This window comes from Hemiscyllium ocellatum, chromosome 5 (genome assembly GCF_020745735.1).
Source record: "Hemiscyllium ocellatum isolate sHemOce1 chromosome 5, sHemOce1.pat.X.cur, whole genome shotgun sequence".
In the NCBI taxonomy this organism is placed as follows: domain Eukaryota; kingdom Metazoa; phylum Chordata; class Chondrichthyes; order Orectolobiformes; family Hemiscylliidae; genus Hemiscyllium; species Hemiscyllium ocellatum.
This window is the reverse complement of record NC_083405.1, coordinates 55367317-55382374: the sequence shown is the minus strand read 5'-3', so window position 1 is coordinate 55382374 and position 15058 is coordinate 55367317.

The window sequence follows — 15058 nt, the reverse complement described above, 5'->3', positions numbered from 1 at the left end:
CACATGTTGTACCTGTGTAATTTTAGTCATAGAGATGTACAGCATGGAAACAGTTCCTTTGGTCCAACCCGTCCATGCCAACCAGATATCCCAACCCAATCTAGTCCCACCTGCCATTACCCGGCCCATATCCTTCCAAACCTTTCCTGTTTATATACCCATCCAAATGCCCCTTAAATGTTGCAATTGTATCAGCCTCCACCACATCCTCTGGCAGTTCATTCCATACACGTACCACCCTCTGCGTGAAAACATTGTCCCTTAGGTCTCTTTTATATCTTTTCCCTCTCACCCTAAACCTATGCCCTCTAGTCTGGACTCCCTGACCCCACAGAAAAGACTTTGCCTATTTTATCCTATCCATGACCCTCATGATTTTGTAAACCTCTATAAGGTCACCCCTCAGCCTCTGACACTCCAAGGAAAACAGCCCCAGCCTGTTCAGCCACTCCCTGTAGCTCAAATCCTCCAACCCTGGCAGCATCCTTGTAAATCTTTTCTGAACCCTTTCAAGTTTCATAACATCTTTCCAATAGGAAGGAGACCAGAATTGCACACAATATTCCAACAGCAGCCTAACCAATGTCCTGTACAGCTGCAACATGACCTCCAACTCCTGTACTCAATATTCTGACCAATAAAGGAAAGCATACCAAACATCGTCTTCACTATCCTATCTACCTGTGACTCCACTTTCAAGGAACTATGAACTTGCACTCCAAGGTCTCTTTGTTCAGCAACACTCCCTAGGACCTTACCATTAATTGTATAAGTCCTGCTAAGATTTGCTTTTGCAAAATGCAGCACCTCGCATTTATCTGAATTAAACTCCATCTGCCACTTCTCAGCCCACTGGCCCATCTGGTCAAGATCCTGTTGTAATCTGAGGTGACCCTCTTTGCTCTTCACTACACCTCCAATTTTGGTGTCATCTGCAAACTTGCTAACTGTACCTCTTCTCGCATCCAAATCATTTATGTAAATGACAAAAAGTAGAGGACCCAGCACTGATCCTTGTAGCACTCCCACTGGTCACAGGCCTCCAGTCTGAAAAAGAACTCTCCACCACCACCCTCTGTCTTCTATCTTTGAGCCAGTTCTGTATCCAAATGGCTAATTGTCCCTGTATTCCATGAGATCTAACCTTGCTAATCAGTCTCCCATGGGGAACCTTGTTGAACGCCTTACTGAAGTCCATGTAGATCACATCTACTGCTCTGCCTTCATCAATCCTCTTTGTTACTTCCTCAAAAAACTCAGTCAAGTTTGTGAGACATAATTTCCCACGCACAAAGCCATGTTGACCATCCCTAATCAGTCCTTGCCTTTCCGCATACATGTATGTCCTGTCCCTCAGGATTCCCTCCAACAACCTGCTCACCACTGACGTCAAGCTCGCTGGTCTATAGTTCCCTGGCTTGTCCTTACCACCCTTCGTAAACAGTGGCACCACGTTTGCCAACCTCCAGTCTTCCAGCACCTCACCTGTGACTATCGATGATGCAAATATCTCAGCAAGAGACCCAGCAATCTCTTCTCTAGCTTCCCACAGAGTTCTCGCGTACACCTGATCAGGTCCTGGGGATTTATCCACCTTTACCCGTTTCAAGACATCCAGCACTTGGTCCTCTCTAATCTGGACATTTTACAAGATGTCACTATCTATTTCCTACAGTCTATATCTTCCATATCCTTTTCCACAGTAAATACTGATGCAAAATATTCATTTAGTATCTCCCCCATTTTAAAAATTTTGTTTCCTTTCAGCATCTGACACCAAGCAGACTGATAATAACTAGCAGTACAGCAAGGCTCCCTCTACTTGAGTGCAGCTATTCCATGGGCATAGTTTGGTTTAGTCAACCTGGATCAGATTTTAAATAAATATTGAATGCTAAGTTTTCATTTTTACCAAACCCACCAATTGGTTTGTCTAAACATAATTTACATAGAGCCCTTACAATCAACGAGAAAGATTTGCATCTTGGCATTTTGAATCCAGGTCCAAAAGATTGTCTCGAAGGATCTCTGGATATAGTGTTCACTTTGACTCACGTATAGAGTTGGTTGAGGTAAATTGGACACAGAAGGTTAAAGGTATGGTGCATGATCAAGATATGATGAGCAATTGCGAAAATAAAATTTTTTCTCAAAAGTTTCATTACAGTTGAGAAATTACTCCAGGAAATTGATTTATCTGTGACTAACAAAAAAAAGGTTAAAGTTGGCATTAAATTAAACTAAGAATTATAATGTCAAGAGTACTGTTTTAAATCTAGCAAAGGATGGTTATATAATTGAAGCAAGTCAAATTTAATGAACTACAACAGGTTTGAGTAAAAGAAGGGAAACTATAGGATGTCACATGAAAGGTTGCTCAAGATGTAGGATTGTAGGTAATAGCAGATTATAGATTCATTAAACGATGGAAATCAGGAAGGAGGAGCACACTCTTCTGGTTCATGGTGTTGCAAGGATCAGTGGAATTGCAAATTTTTAACTGGAATGAATGAACTGAGAATCCAAGTTTGCCAACAATATAAGGGAAAGAAAGCTCTGAGGAGCCCCAACAAAGTGCTGCAGGTTGCACGAGTGGACAAAAAGATGACTGACATTACAATGTCAACAAGTGAGCATTTACTATGCTCGGAAGGAATACAGAAATAACATTTAAATGTTGAGCAATAAATGTTCAGAAGTTGGTGTTACACATAGCATTCTGGTATATTAGCATTTAGAATGACAGTGGTGTATTGGCTTTTATGATAAATTGGTTGGATTATGTGAGTAAGTGGCTACTGATACAACATGTTTGGGATAGCGAAGGTTGAAGTCGATAAGGTTTTGTTTCTTAAGGGAATTGAAAGATGGGGATCAGGTGAAGAAGTGGAACTGAGGTCAAAAGATCTCAGTGAATAGAAGCACAAGCTGAAGTATGACCTTTTCTACTTTTTCCTCCTTCTCATTGGCATAGTGAAAGGCCACCTTCTTAATTCCTAATGTTTCCAGGACTGTGACTGACCGCACCTCTTGTGGAGATCTTCTGACCTCATTTCCAAATGCTGGAAAGCCTCTTTCTACCTCCTTCCCAAAATTTACAGCATGCTGTCATGGTGCACCCATCACTTTGTTTCATAACTTATTTCTCCCCAAAATGACTCAAATTTTTCTCCCCTCATTCAGTCTCCTGTGTGACTCAGATGCCCTTTGTAATTTCAACCATTTCCTAGCCCAAACTGTCTCCACTGGACATTCAATCTCATGTCCAGCCCCTTCCAGCCTTCCATTCGAGAAAGAGTCAATGGCCATCTTCCACAGCACTGCTAAATTTCTCCTTTTACTTATCTTGCTTCCAAGTACATTTGATGACTATCAGTGTTGCTTCTTGCTCTCATTGAGAGCTGAGAGGAATTCCATCAATTTCTACCCTTCTATACATTTCTGCCACTTGCCTTTTATTTTTTGACTTCTCTATCCCTGTTTTAGACTGTCTACTAATCTTCATTTCACACAGTCCAGCTCCCTCAGCTACCTTTACATCCTCAACACACACTGCTTCTTGTGAAGTTCCATACCTTTCTCCCACTTTCACCATCTTCAGTCTTATCTATTCCAATGATACTATCTTCCACAACAGTGCTTCCAACATATCTCTCTATTCCTCAACCAAGTGGTTGATTGAAGCCCTTAGCCATGTCCAGCCCATTTTATGTATTTCTTCCATTTCCAGAACTACAGTAGGCACAACAGATCCATAACGATACCCTTGTCTCACCTTCCAACCTGCCAGCCTCATTCAAAGAACCATCTGTTCTATTTCTGCCACTTCCAGCAGGACTATACCACCAAATATGTGTTTGCTTAACTTACATTGGTAGCATTTTGATGGGACCGTTATCTCTGTGACACTCTTGTCTAAGTGGGTGGAAGATGATCAGGGAGATGCAAGAATGTAGATTTGAGGTTAAAAACCAGATCAGCTATGATTTATTCGAGGAGGCTCAAAGGACTGAATGGTATTATCTTATTCCTTGTTCATATTGAATTCTTATACAGGCACTGTAACATTTGCCTATTTACCCTCTCTTTTCTCTGTCCAAGTCTCTAAATGTTCAATCAGGTAAAGAAATAATTTACTTGTGCTTTTAATTTGGTTTGTTTGCTCCTCAATGAAGACTCCACTATATTGGGGAGACCAAACACAGAGTGGGTAACTGTTTTGTAAGATACTTCAGTTTATACGAATGACCCATGTCTGCTGATTGCTCACTATTTCATTGCCTCGCTTTCACCTTTCTAGCCTAGGCCTACAACAGTAATTCAGTGAAGACCAACGTAACCTAGAAGAAGAGAACCTCATCTTCTGATTAGGCACTTTATCGCCTTCTGGACACGACATTGAATTCAACAACTTTCGATAACAAATTCTGCTCATTTTGGCATTCTCCCCTTCCAAGTGCAAATCTGTACATTTTTATTCTTTCAGACAGTTGCCCTTTATTGTGCTGTAACAAAAAAACAATACAGCACAGAAACAGGCCCTTCAGCCTCCAAGCCTGCGCCAACACATTTTGCCCTTCCATTCTAAAATTATGTTCACTTAGAGAATCCATATCCCTCAATTCCCTTCCTATTCATGTATTCGTCCAGGTGCTTCTTGAATGCTGCTATTGTGTCTGCTTCCATCTCCTCTGGTAGAGCATTCCAGGCATTCCACCCTTTGTGTGAAACCTGCTTCACACATCTCTTATAAACATCACTCCCTCCTCCCCGCCACTTAAACCGCACCTTGAACCTGTGTCCCCTGGTAATTGAACTTTGCACCCTGGAAAGAAACCTCATACTTCACACTATATCCATGCTAATCACAATTTTATAAACTTCTGTTGGGTCACCCTCAACCTCCTGCAATCCAATCAAAACAAACCCAGTCTATTCAACCTTTTTCATAGCTAAAGTCCAGCAGGCAACATTCTGGTAAACCTTTTCTATACCCTCTCCACATCCTTTTGGTAGTGTGGTGACCAGATCTGTAGGCAATATTCCCAAGTATGGCCTAACTAAAGTTCTACAAAGCTACAGCATCATTTGTCTATTGTTATACTCAATGCCCCTTCCCATGAAGGCAAACATGCCATAGGCCTTTTTTGCAACCTTATGTACCTATGCTGTCATGTTGTGACCTGGGGACCTGCACATCCAGATCTCTGCACATGAATACTCCTAAGGGTTCTGTCATTCACTGTATAATTTCCAACTGTACTCAACCTTCCAAAATGCATCATCTCTCATTTGTCCATATTAAACTCCATCTACCATTTTTCTGCCCATGCCTCCAATTGATCTACATCCTGTTATATCCTCTGACGAGCCTCACTATCTGCGACTCCACTGATCTTTGTACTGTCCGCATTATTAATAATTAGACCAGCTATGGTTTCCTCCAAATCATTTATGTAGACCATGAACAGCAGAGCTCCCAGCACTGATCCCTATGGAATACTACAAGTCACAACCCTCTATTCCGAAAAGCATTCTTCCACGACTGCCCTCTGTCTCCTATGATTAGGCCAGTTCTGTATCCATCTTGCCAGCTCACTCATGATATCATGTGACTTCACCTTTCGTGCCAGTCTGTCATGAGGGACTTTGTCAAAAAAATTACTGAAGTCCAATTAGACAAGCCAGGGAACTATGGACCAGTGGGCCTGACGTCGGTGGTGGGCAAGTTGTTGGAGGGAATCCTGAGGGACAGGATGTACATGTGTTTGGAAAAGCAAGGACTGATTAGGAATAGTCAGCATGGCTTTGTGCATGGGAAATCATGTCTCACAAATTTGATTGAGTTTTTTGAAGAAGTAACAAAGAAGATTGATGAGGGCAGAGCAGTAGATGTGATCTATATGAACTTTAGTAAGGCATTTGACAAGGTTCCCCATGAATGGAGGCCTGTGATCAGTGGAGTGCACAAGGACTGGTGCTAGGTCCTCTCCTTTTTGTCATTTATATAAATGATTTGGATGCAAGCAGAAGAAGTACAGTTAGTAAGTTTGCAGATGACACCAAAATTGGAGGTGTAGTAGACAGCGAAAAAGATTACCTCAGATTACAACAGGATCTTGATTAGATGGGTCAATGGGCTGAGAAGTGGCAGATGGAGTTTAATTCAGATAAATGCTGCATTTTGGGAAAGCAAATCTTAACAGGACTTATACACTTAATGGTAAGGTCCTAGGGAGTGTTGCTGAACAAAGACACCTTTGAGTGCAGGTTCATAGCTCCTTGAAAGTTGAGCCATAGGTCAATAGGATAGTGAAGAAGGCGTTTGGTATGCTTTCCTTTATTGGTCAGAGTACTGAGTACAGGAGTTGGGAGGTCATGTTGCGACTGTACAGGACATTGGTTAGGCCACTGCTGGAATATTCTGGTCTCCTTCCTATCGCAAAGATGTGAAACTTGAAAGGGTTCAGAAAAGATCTACAAGGCTGTTGCCAGGGTTGGAGTATTTGAGCTATAGGGAGTGGCTGAACAGGCTGAGGCTTTTTTTCCCTACAGCATCGGAGGCTGAGGGGTGACCTTATAGAGGTTTACAAAATTATGAGGTACTTAGGTACTGTGAAAAGTTTATAATGTTGTGTCACGTAGTGCCATCTTAGGTATAAAGTACCTAGGCACAAATCTTAGATATAAAATAGAGTTCAAAAAGTTACATTACCTTACAGTTATTCATAGTACAAGTTTTTTCAAAAATGAACTAAAGTTAAAAAGATAAACATGATTGTCTTTGTATAAGGGGCCTGGACTAGATCAATGCAGGGGGCTTCCACACACTGGCTGCCTGCACCGGACCCCAGTCCAGCACCTGTCCCTGCTATGGACGCAGTGGCTGTTCTGCTCTGCTCGGGGTACATTGGCCTTCCCCACTCTGCTCGGGGTACATTGGCCTTCTCCACTGTGCTCAGGCCTCAGCTGCTTCAATGATATCACTATCTCTGTAAGGTAGGTATTTTTGAAAAAACAAAAAAGTGAGAAGAACGAGAAAAGGAAAAAAAGAATGGATGGACAAACCCCAGACTGAGGATCCCAGACACTGCCGACTCCATCGCTGCCACTTTAATAGCAACCTAACTTAGAAATTTGACATTCCCTTACCTGAGATCACTCTCCACCAATTCCTTCTGTTTGGTGAATACAAAGCGTTCGTTCAGGACCTCACCTACCTCTTCTGTCCTTTGTCTTTGAGTAGGCCAACCCTTTCCCTGGCTACCTTTTTGCTTTTAAAAATGAATAAAAAGCTTTGGGATTCTCCTTAATCCTCTTTGCTGATGACTTTTCATGGCTCCTTTTAGCCATTCTAATTCTTAGTTTAAATTCTTTCCTACTTTCCTTATATACTTCAAGGGCTTCATCAGTCCCCATCCACCTATACCTTATGAATGCTTCCTTTATCTTTTTGTCCAAGGTTCATGTAACTTGCCATACCTATCCTTCATTCTAGCAGGAACATGCCGCACCTGAACTCCTATCAAATGTTGTTTGAAATATTTTCACGAGTTTGATTTGGATTTGCCCTCTGACAACCACCTCCAATTAAAATTCTCCAGTTCCAGGCTAATGTTGTTGTTGTTCACCTTCCCCCAGTTTAACACTTTCACCAAAGAACTGCTAATATCCCTATCCATGAGTATCTTAAAACTCACGGTACTATGGTCACTACTCCGAAATGCTCCCCACTGAAACTTCACTCACCTGACCAGACTCATTTCCCAACACCAGTTACAGAATAACCTGGTTGGACTGTTTATATGGGAGAAAGTGAGGACTGCAGATGCTGGAGATCAGAGCTGAAAATGTGTTGCTGGAAAAGCGCAGCAGGTCAGGCAGCATCCAAGAAGCAGGAGAATTGACGTTTCGGGCATGAGCCCTTCTTCAGGGCTGAAGAAGGGCTCATGCCTGAAACGTCGATTCTCCTGCTCCTTGGATACTGCCTGCCCTGCTGTGCTTTTCCAGCAACACATTTTCAGTTCTGGACTGTTTATATACTATGTTCAAGAAACCTTCCTGAATGATCCTTACAAATTCTGTCCCATCCTAGCGCCCAACACAAAGTGAATCCCAGTCAATATAGTGAAAGTTAAAATCACCCACCATAACAACCCTGCTGTTTTTAATCTTTCTAAAATCTGCCTACATAATCTCTCCTCTATCTCCCGCTGGCTGTTGAGAGTCCCAGTATTATGATTTAACTTTTTCTATTGCTTAGTTCTGCCTATATTGCCTTGCTGCACGAATCATCTGATATATCCTCCCTCAGTACAGCTGTGAGATACTCTGTTACCAATAATAAAACTCCTCCACCCCTTTTACATCCCTTTCTATCACTCCTGAAGATCCTAAATCCTGGGACAATCAGCTGCCAGTCCTGTACCTCTTTCAGAATCTAAAAGTGTGGTGCTGGAAAAACACAAGCAGTTCGAGGAGTAGGAGAGTGAACGATTCAGGCATAAGCCCTTCATCGGGCATGAGCCCTTCATCAGGAATGCCCCTCTTTGAACCAAGTCTCCGTAATCACAATAATGTCACAGTTCCAAGTACTAACCAAAGCTCGAAGTTCATCTGCCTTGCCTATTATATTTCTTGCACTGAAACACATGCATTTCAGACCACCTCCCCTGCTCTTTTCAGCAGTGTTAATACCTGGTCTGGGCCAATGCTTTTTTCTTTATTACCAATATTACCATTCCCTCTGCCTTTTGTTCTGTCACATCTTTTTATCTGTCAATCTGACCTTCCCTTGTTTCAACCCCCCTCAACCTTTCCGATAGCGTAAACCCACCTTCTCCCTTCCTTCAGTGAAGATTGAAGAATCATATGAGACTAAGCATTAACTCTGATTCTCTCGACACAGATTTTCTGGCACTTTCTGTTTTTATTTATGGCTCTTCACTATTTCCTGGGCTGACACATGAAGCTGAACCTTAGAATGCAATATTGTTGTGATTGGAACAAAATGGACCATTTATCCTTGATGCACCAAAATCCCCTCAGTGAGCTCACAGCTGGGTATCTGATTACATCGTTGAAGTGTTTTGATGTTTCCTTGCACTGAAGATGCTTGGTAATGCAAATCTGCAGACTTGGGGTGCAAGACACAATGTGACGAAAATCAAGCTAAACCCTTACTGAAGCAAGTGAATAAAGGCACAAACTGATAAAAGACAAGTTCAAGGCTGAAGTCAAGGAGAATATCATACTGCAAATGTTACCTAGAAAGGGCAGTTAGATTCATTTACGAAGGAAATCATGTATCTGTGAATGGTTGAGGAAGGTGGATTGAATACGGTTGTTTACAATTTGTGAACCATCCTGTACATCCACTCAAAAAACATCCAGTTGTCAGCAGCTTGTAATTAATAAATATTTATTTTTAATATTATTCTTAGCTTTAATTTCATTTGGAATTCTGACAGTATTTAATTCCAAACATATGGATATTAAAAGGTGAGAAAACTTGGTTATTTATTTTACAGGGCACACTTGTTACATTTCCCATAAAGCTAACTTCTTTATTTTATATTGCATTCCAGGGAAATATTGTTTTCGCATTTTGAGTACACGAGATGGCAAAATTATACACCCATATTTATTGCACTTCTAATAGTCATAATAACATTTTCCCACGTCAGAAGTAGATTACATTGATAATGAGCACTAACCTACTATAGCTTCTGGGTTAAACCATACCTTGATTTTAACATTAATATCCTTGTTTTCGAATCCCTCAGTGGCCTTGCCCCTCCAGATCTCTAGCCCTACAGTTGCCTGAAGTACCTGAAATTCCAATCTTTGTGCATCCTGATATTGATGGCTCAAGCTTTTCTGACTATGCCTTGAGTTGCCAAAGTCCTAAGCACCTCAATTCCTTCCCTAAACTTTTTTGATTCTCTATCTCTTTTTCTTTTTTCCCTTGTGATCTATGTAGCTGTAGAGAAGCGACAAACCAATAAAACATTGAACTGTACAGGCAAATGTGAACTCGATAGCCCTTGAGCCATTTTTTAAGATCATGACTGATGCCATCTTCAAGGCCTAATCCCAAATCTTGTGATGTTCTTAGTTTCTTCTTAATTCATGGGATGTGGGCTTTGCTGGCTGAGCCAGAATTTATTGCCCAGCTCTAATTGCCCTTGAGTTTATCAATCTTAAATGTTGCATATTCTCGTTAAACTGAGCAGTGACCCTCTGCAGTAGAGAATTCCAAACGTTCATAAGCTTCTGGGTGAATAAATTCTTTTCACTTCAGAATTAAGTAATCCGCCTTTATTTCACAGTCTTTTCAACCAACCTCAAAGCAGCTTTAAATATTGACTTTGTTAAGTCCCTCTTAGAATTTTGTACATTTCAATAACATTGCCGCTCATGCTTTTCAAGTCCAGAGAATGTTCTACTCAATCTTGCCTGAAGACAAACCATTTGAACTAAGGAATCAGTTCAATTAATATTTATTGCACCTTCTTTTAAGCATGAATATCCCCTCTTAGGTAAGGAGACTCATATTGTACATGGTACTCTTAGTAAAGTAAATTAGCAAATTAGGTTAAAGAAAATGTCAATGGATACAGTTACAGTGATTTACGAGAATATTTCAGGGTACAATTAGTTAGAAAATTTCCAAAGTACATACCCACCATCAACAGTTAACTAGTAAGATAGAATCAAAATTAAAGACTATATAATTACGACAAGCCAAGTTGCAGGTCAGAAAATTGGATAGTGTTAGAAAAGGCAAAGATTGACTTTATAAAAAGAGGTGAAAATGCATAGATGAAAGAAAGTGAGCTTTTAGGAGTTTCTACAATATTCAAAAAGAACAAAATTAACAAAGTAAGCACTGATCCTGTTGAAAATAAGATTGGAGAATTAATATTAGAAAATAAGGAAATAGTAAATGAATTGAATACGTATAAGGAGAAACTCAGAACAATTAAGAAACTCAAGGCAGTACGGTGGCTCAGTGGTTAACACTGCTGCCTCACAGCATCAGGGAGCCGGGTTTGATTCTACTATTTGGCCATCGTCAATTTGGAGATTGCACATTCCTCCAAATGCTCTGGTTTCCTCTCACAGGTGGATTGGCCATGCTGAATTGCCCCAAAGTGTCCAGAGGTGTGCAGGCTAGGTGAGTCTAGGTGGGATGCTCTTTGGAGGTTGATTTCGACTTATTGGGCCGAATTGCCAGTTTCCCACTGTAGGGATTCTATGATTCTTTAAATTTCACTGACCAGGGAAGTGATACTGAGTAAATTATTGGAGCTGTGGGCTGGGAAATGCCTGGTTCATGACTGGCTTCGTCTTGTGGTCTTACAGTAAGAGGGTAGCGAGATTGTTGATGTTTTGCTTTTAATTCTCCTTGATTCAGGGAAAGTCCTATTATTCGGAAGATAGCAAATGTAATCCCTTGTTCAAAAAGAGAAGAACACATAAAGAAGGAATCAACAGGCCAGTTGGCTTAAATCTGTTACAGGAAACATATTCAAAACTTTTATGAAAGAATTATATCAGGGTATTTGGATAAGTTCAAGGTGACCAGACAGAATCAACATAGTTTTATTAAGGAGAACTCATGTTTAATCTATTAGAGTTCTTCGAGGAAGTAGCATGCACAGTAGATAAGGGGGAACCAATGAATGTACTGTTCTTAGATTTCTAAAAAAGCATTTACTAAGGTATGACATCAACAATATTTGTAAAAAAACTAAAAGCTCAGGTTGTAGGGAGTAGCATATAATTATGGATAGAAGATTGACTGATTTATCAGAAACAGAGGATAGGCCTAAATGGATCTTTTTCAAGTTGGCAGGATGTATTGAGTGGTTTGCCATAGGGATTGGTGCTGGGACCACAACTATTTATCATTTATATAAGTGACTTGGACAAAGGGATGTAAGCTGTATTTGCCAAACATGCTGTTGATACAAAGGTAGATAGAAAGGTAAGAAGTGAGGAGGGCACAAGGAGGCTGCAAAAATACATTTAATTTGAGTATGGATAGATCTGAAAAATGTAGTAAAATGTGAGAAATATAAACTTGACCATTTTGAGAAGAAGAATGAAAAAGAAGCTTATTATCTAAAAAGTGACAGATTGTAGAACTCTAAGATGCAGATGGGTGGCTTAGCACAGAAATCATAAAAGGTTAGAAAGCAGGTACAGTAAGTAATTAGAAAGATAATAGAATGTTATTACTTATTGTGATTTAATAGGTTACAAAAGAAGGGAGATTATTCTTCATGTGACATGGCACTGGTAAAAACACATCACCTCATGATGGAATGATGTAAATGTGTTGGAAGCAGTTCAGAGAAGTTTCCTGATCCAACACCTGGAACAGGTAGGTTGTCTTATAAAAATAAGTTGTACATGCTCGGCCTATATCTGCTGGAGTTTGGAAGAGCAAGAGATGAATTATCTTAACTCACCTATTACATGTTTCAGTCAAAACATATAAGATCCTGAGAAGTCTTGATAAACTTCCTCTTGTACAAGAATCTAGAACCAGTCATTGCTGTTTTAAAATAAGAGATCACCCATTTAAAATAGAGATGAGAGAATTTCTTTTGTTTAGAGGGCAGTTGAGTCTTGGAAAGTTGGTGACAGCAGAGTCTGAATAATTTTGAGGTTGGAGTGAATAGAATCTTGTTTAGCAGCTGAAAGTTTATCGTGGGTAGGCAGGAATGTGGATTTCAGGTTAAAATCAGCTCAGCCATTAAATAGTAGAGCAGGCTCAAACAACTGATTGACTTGGTTCTGCTTTTTGTCATATATCCCATGTTTGTTTGTATGTTCTAATCAAAGCAATATTCAAACCAAATCATTTCTTGCAGGAAGACCTTTTTACTCTTTTCTCCATTGCCCCTTTGCAAAGCAAGCAAGTGTTCTGTTTGGTTTGCTAATTACTTGCTGTATCTGCTTGTTAACCTCAACGTAATTCACAGGCAAAGACAGTCAGAAGCCTCAATTTGAATCACTTCCATAGTTAAATCTTGCCATTCATAAAGCAACCCATTTATTCCCACTCTCTGTTTTCTGACCGTTAATCATGTTAACATGTTATCCCAAATCCCATGTGCCCTTCTTTATGTAATCCCTATGACACTTTCTCAAATAGCTTTCAAAAATCTATGTATGCATTGACTGATTCCTCTTTATTCACCCTGCTGGTTACACCTCCAAAAAACCCTAATAGATTTGTCAGACCTGATTTCCCATTTCATTAAATTGTGTTGATTCTGCCTAATCATGTTGTTATTTTCCAATTATATTGTCAGCACATCCTTAATAATGGATTCCAGAATTTTCCCAATGGCTGGTGTTAGGCCAACTGGCTTATACTTCCCTTTTGTCTCTCTCCCTCCTTCCGGAAGAGCAGAGTTATATTTGCCACTTTTCAATCTTTGGGAACTGTTCTGGAATGTATAGAATCCAAAAAGGTTAAAGTCAGTTCCCGTATTATCTCTGCAGTCGCCTTGTATAATCCATGTTATCAGCATTAGCTGCAGAGAATTTGTTTCTTCTTAGTTTTAGTAATGTCTCCAATATATTTTTTTCAATCATATTAATTACTTCTTCCTTCTCATTAGACCTTTAGATTCCCATGTATACTGCTTTACTTAGTAATGGTCAAAGCATGGCAATCACTATTTTGAAATTTCGAAGTAGAAAGTAAATCTTAATAAATATTGTTCCTGTTTCTGTATTCTTGATTAATTCACTATAGCTAATGTTCTGCTTTGTTGTGAAAGCATGGTTAGCATCAGCCTTTGGAAGTTAGCATATCAGATGTAGCCATGATCACACTTCTGAACTGAACATATATCGTATGATTACTTGATTCAGATGGACTTACTGAATTACATTCCTTTTTGGCAGACAAGGCTCTTACAGGTCACTGCCAGCTGTTAATGCACCTGATGCCAGTGGATAAGAATAATAATTTTAAAAGGCTGCGCCATTGCAGATCAAGAAAGTTGGTATCAGACATCATGACCATTATTGGATTTCATTGTCTTAGCACTCTAACTAACCTTATTCAGTACACAATTGAGCGGAGGTTCATTTCCTCCTTTTCAAAGGTTTTAAAGAAGATCATTGCTTGGTAAGTGGCATGCTGTGGGTGTTGGTTTTTGTCACAATGATTTTGCTGAGTCTTCTGAAAACAAAGGTATTCTCAGCATGTGGCTTGTGTTTGCTGTTGCTCTTCCATCCTGCCTGGACCTGCCCTCTCTCTAGTGGAGCAAGTGCATTCTCAGGCCACACAGCAGGTGCCAATTCATTGCTCATGAAAAGGTGTTTTGTGGAGTGTGGAGCTGCACTCTTTAAAATGAGTATTGTGAATATCAGCTTTGCCACCCTCCTATTTAATGAGCTGTGGTTGATGTCACTTAAGAATTTTCAACTGAGAACATTGTGTGACTTTACTAATACTTCCTCCTCCTTAGAATTGGGAATAAACTGCTCTGATCCATAAGCTTTTGGGATTTGTTGCATTCCTTCTGCATTGAAAGTGTAGCAACCAGGAGTCAAATTTCATTTTTACTTCCTCATCGCCCACCACACACCTCCCCCTGAAACATGACAAAAAGCAAAGAATGAAAAAGTGGGATGGTGGTGAAGGAGCGGAATTTATTCTGGCATTGTGTAGGTTTAACTACTATCAACTTGCTAATAAATAATTGTGCCATCTCTTATTCTTAATTTCAATTACAAGTGGATGTCTGGCAAAGTTATGAATAATTAATTGTACAGAAATCTCAAACGCATGAGAAACATGATGGAACTTGATAGACTGCTAAACAAATGCCAGTTGGCTCCCTCTTATTTGTCACATCAACAGTCAATCTGATGCATCAAAATAACATTGAACAGAGAAAGTGAACAGGTGAAGGAAAGCAGGCCACCTACCAGCAGTTAAAAGAAAAATGGCAAATGATAGAAATCTCAAATCAAAACAGGAAATGCACAGCAGGCCTGACTGATGAATCTCTTGGGAGTTCTTTAA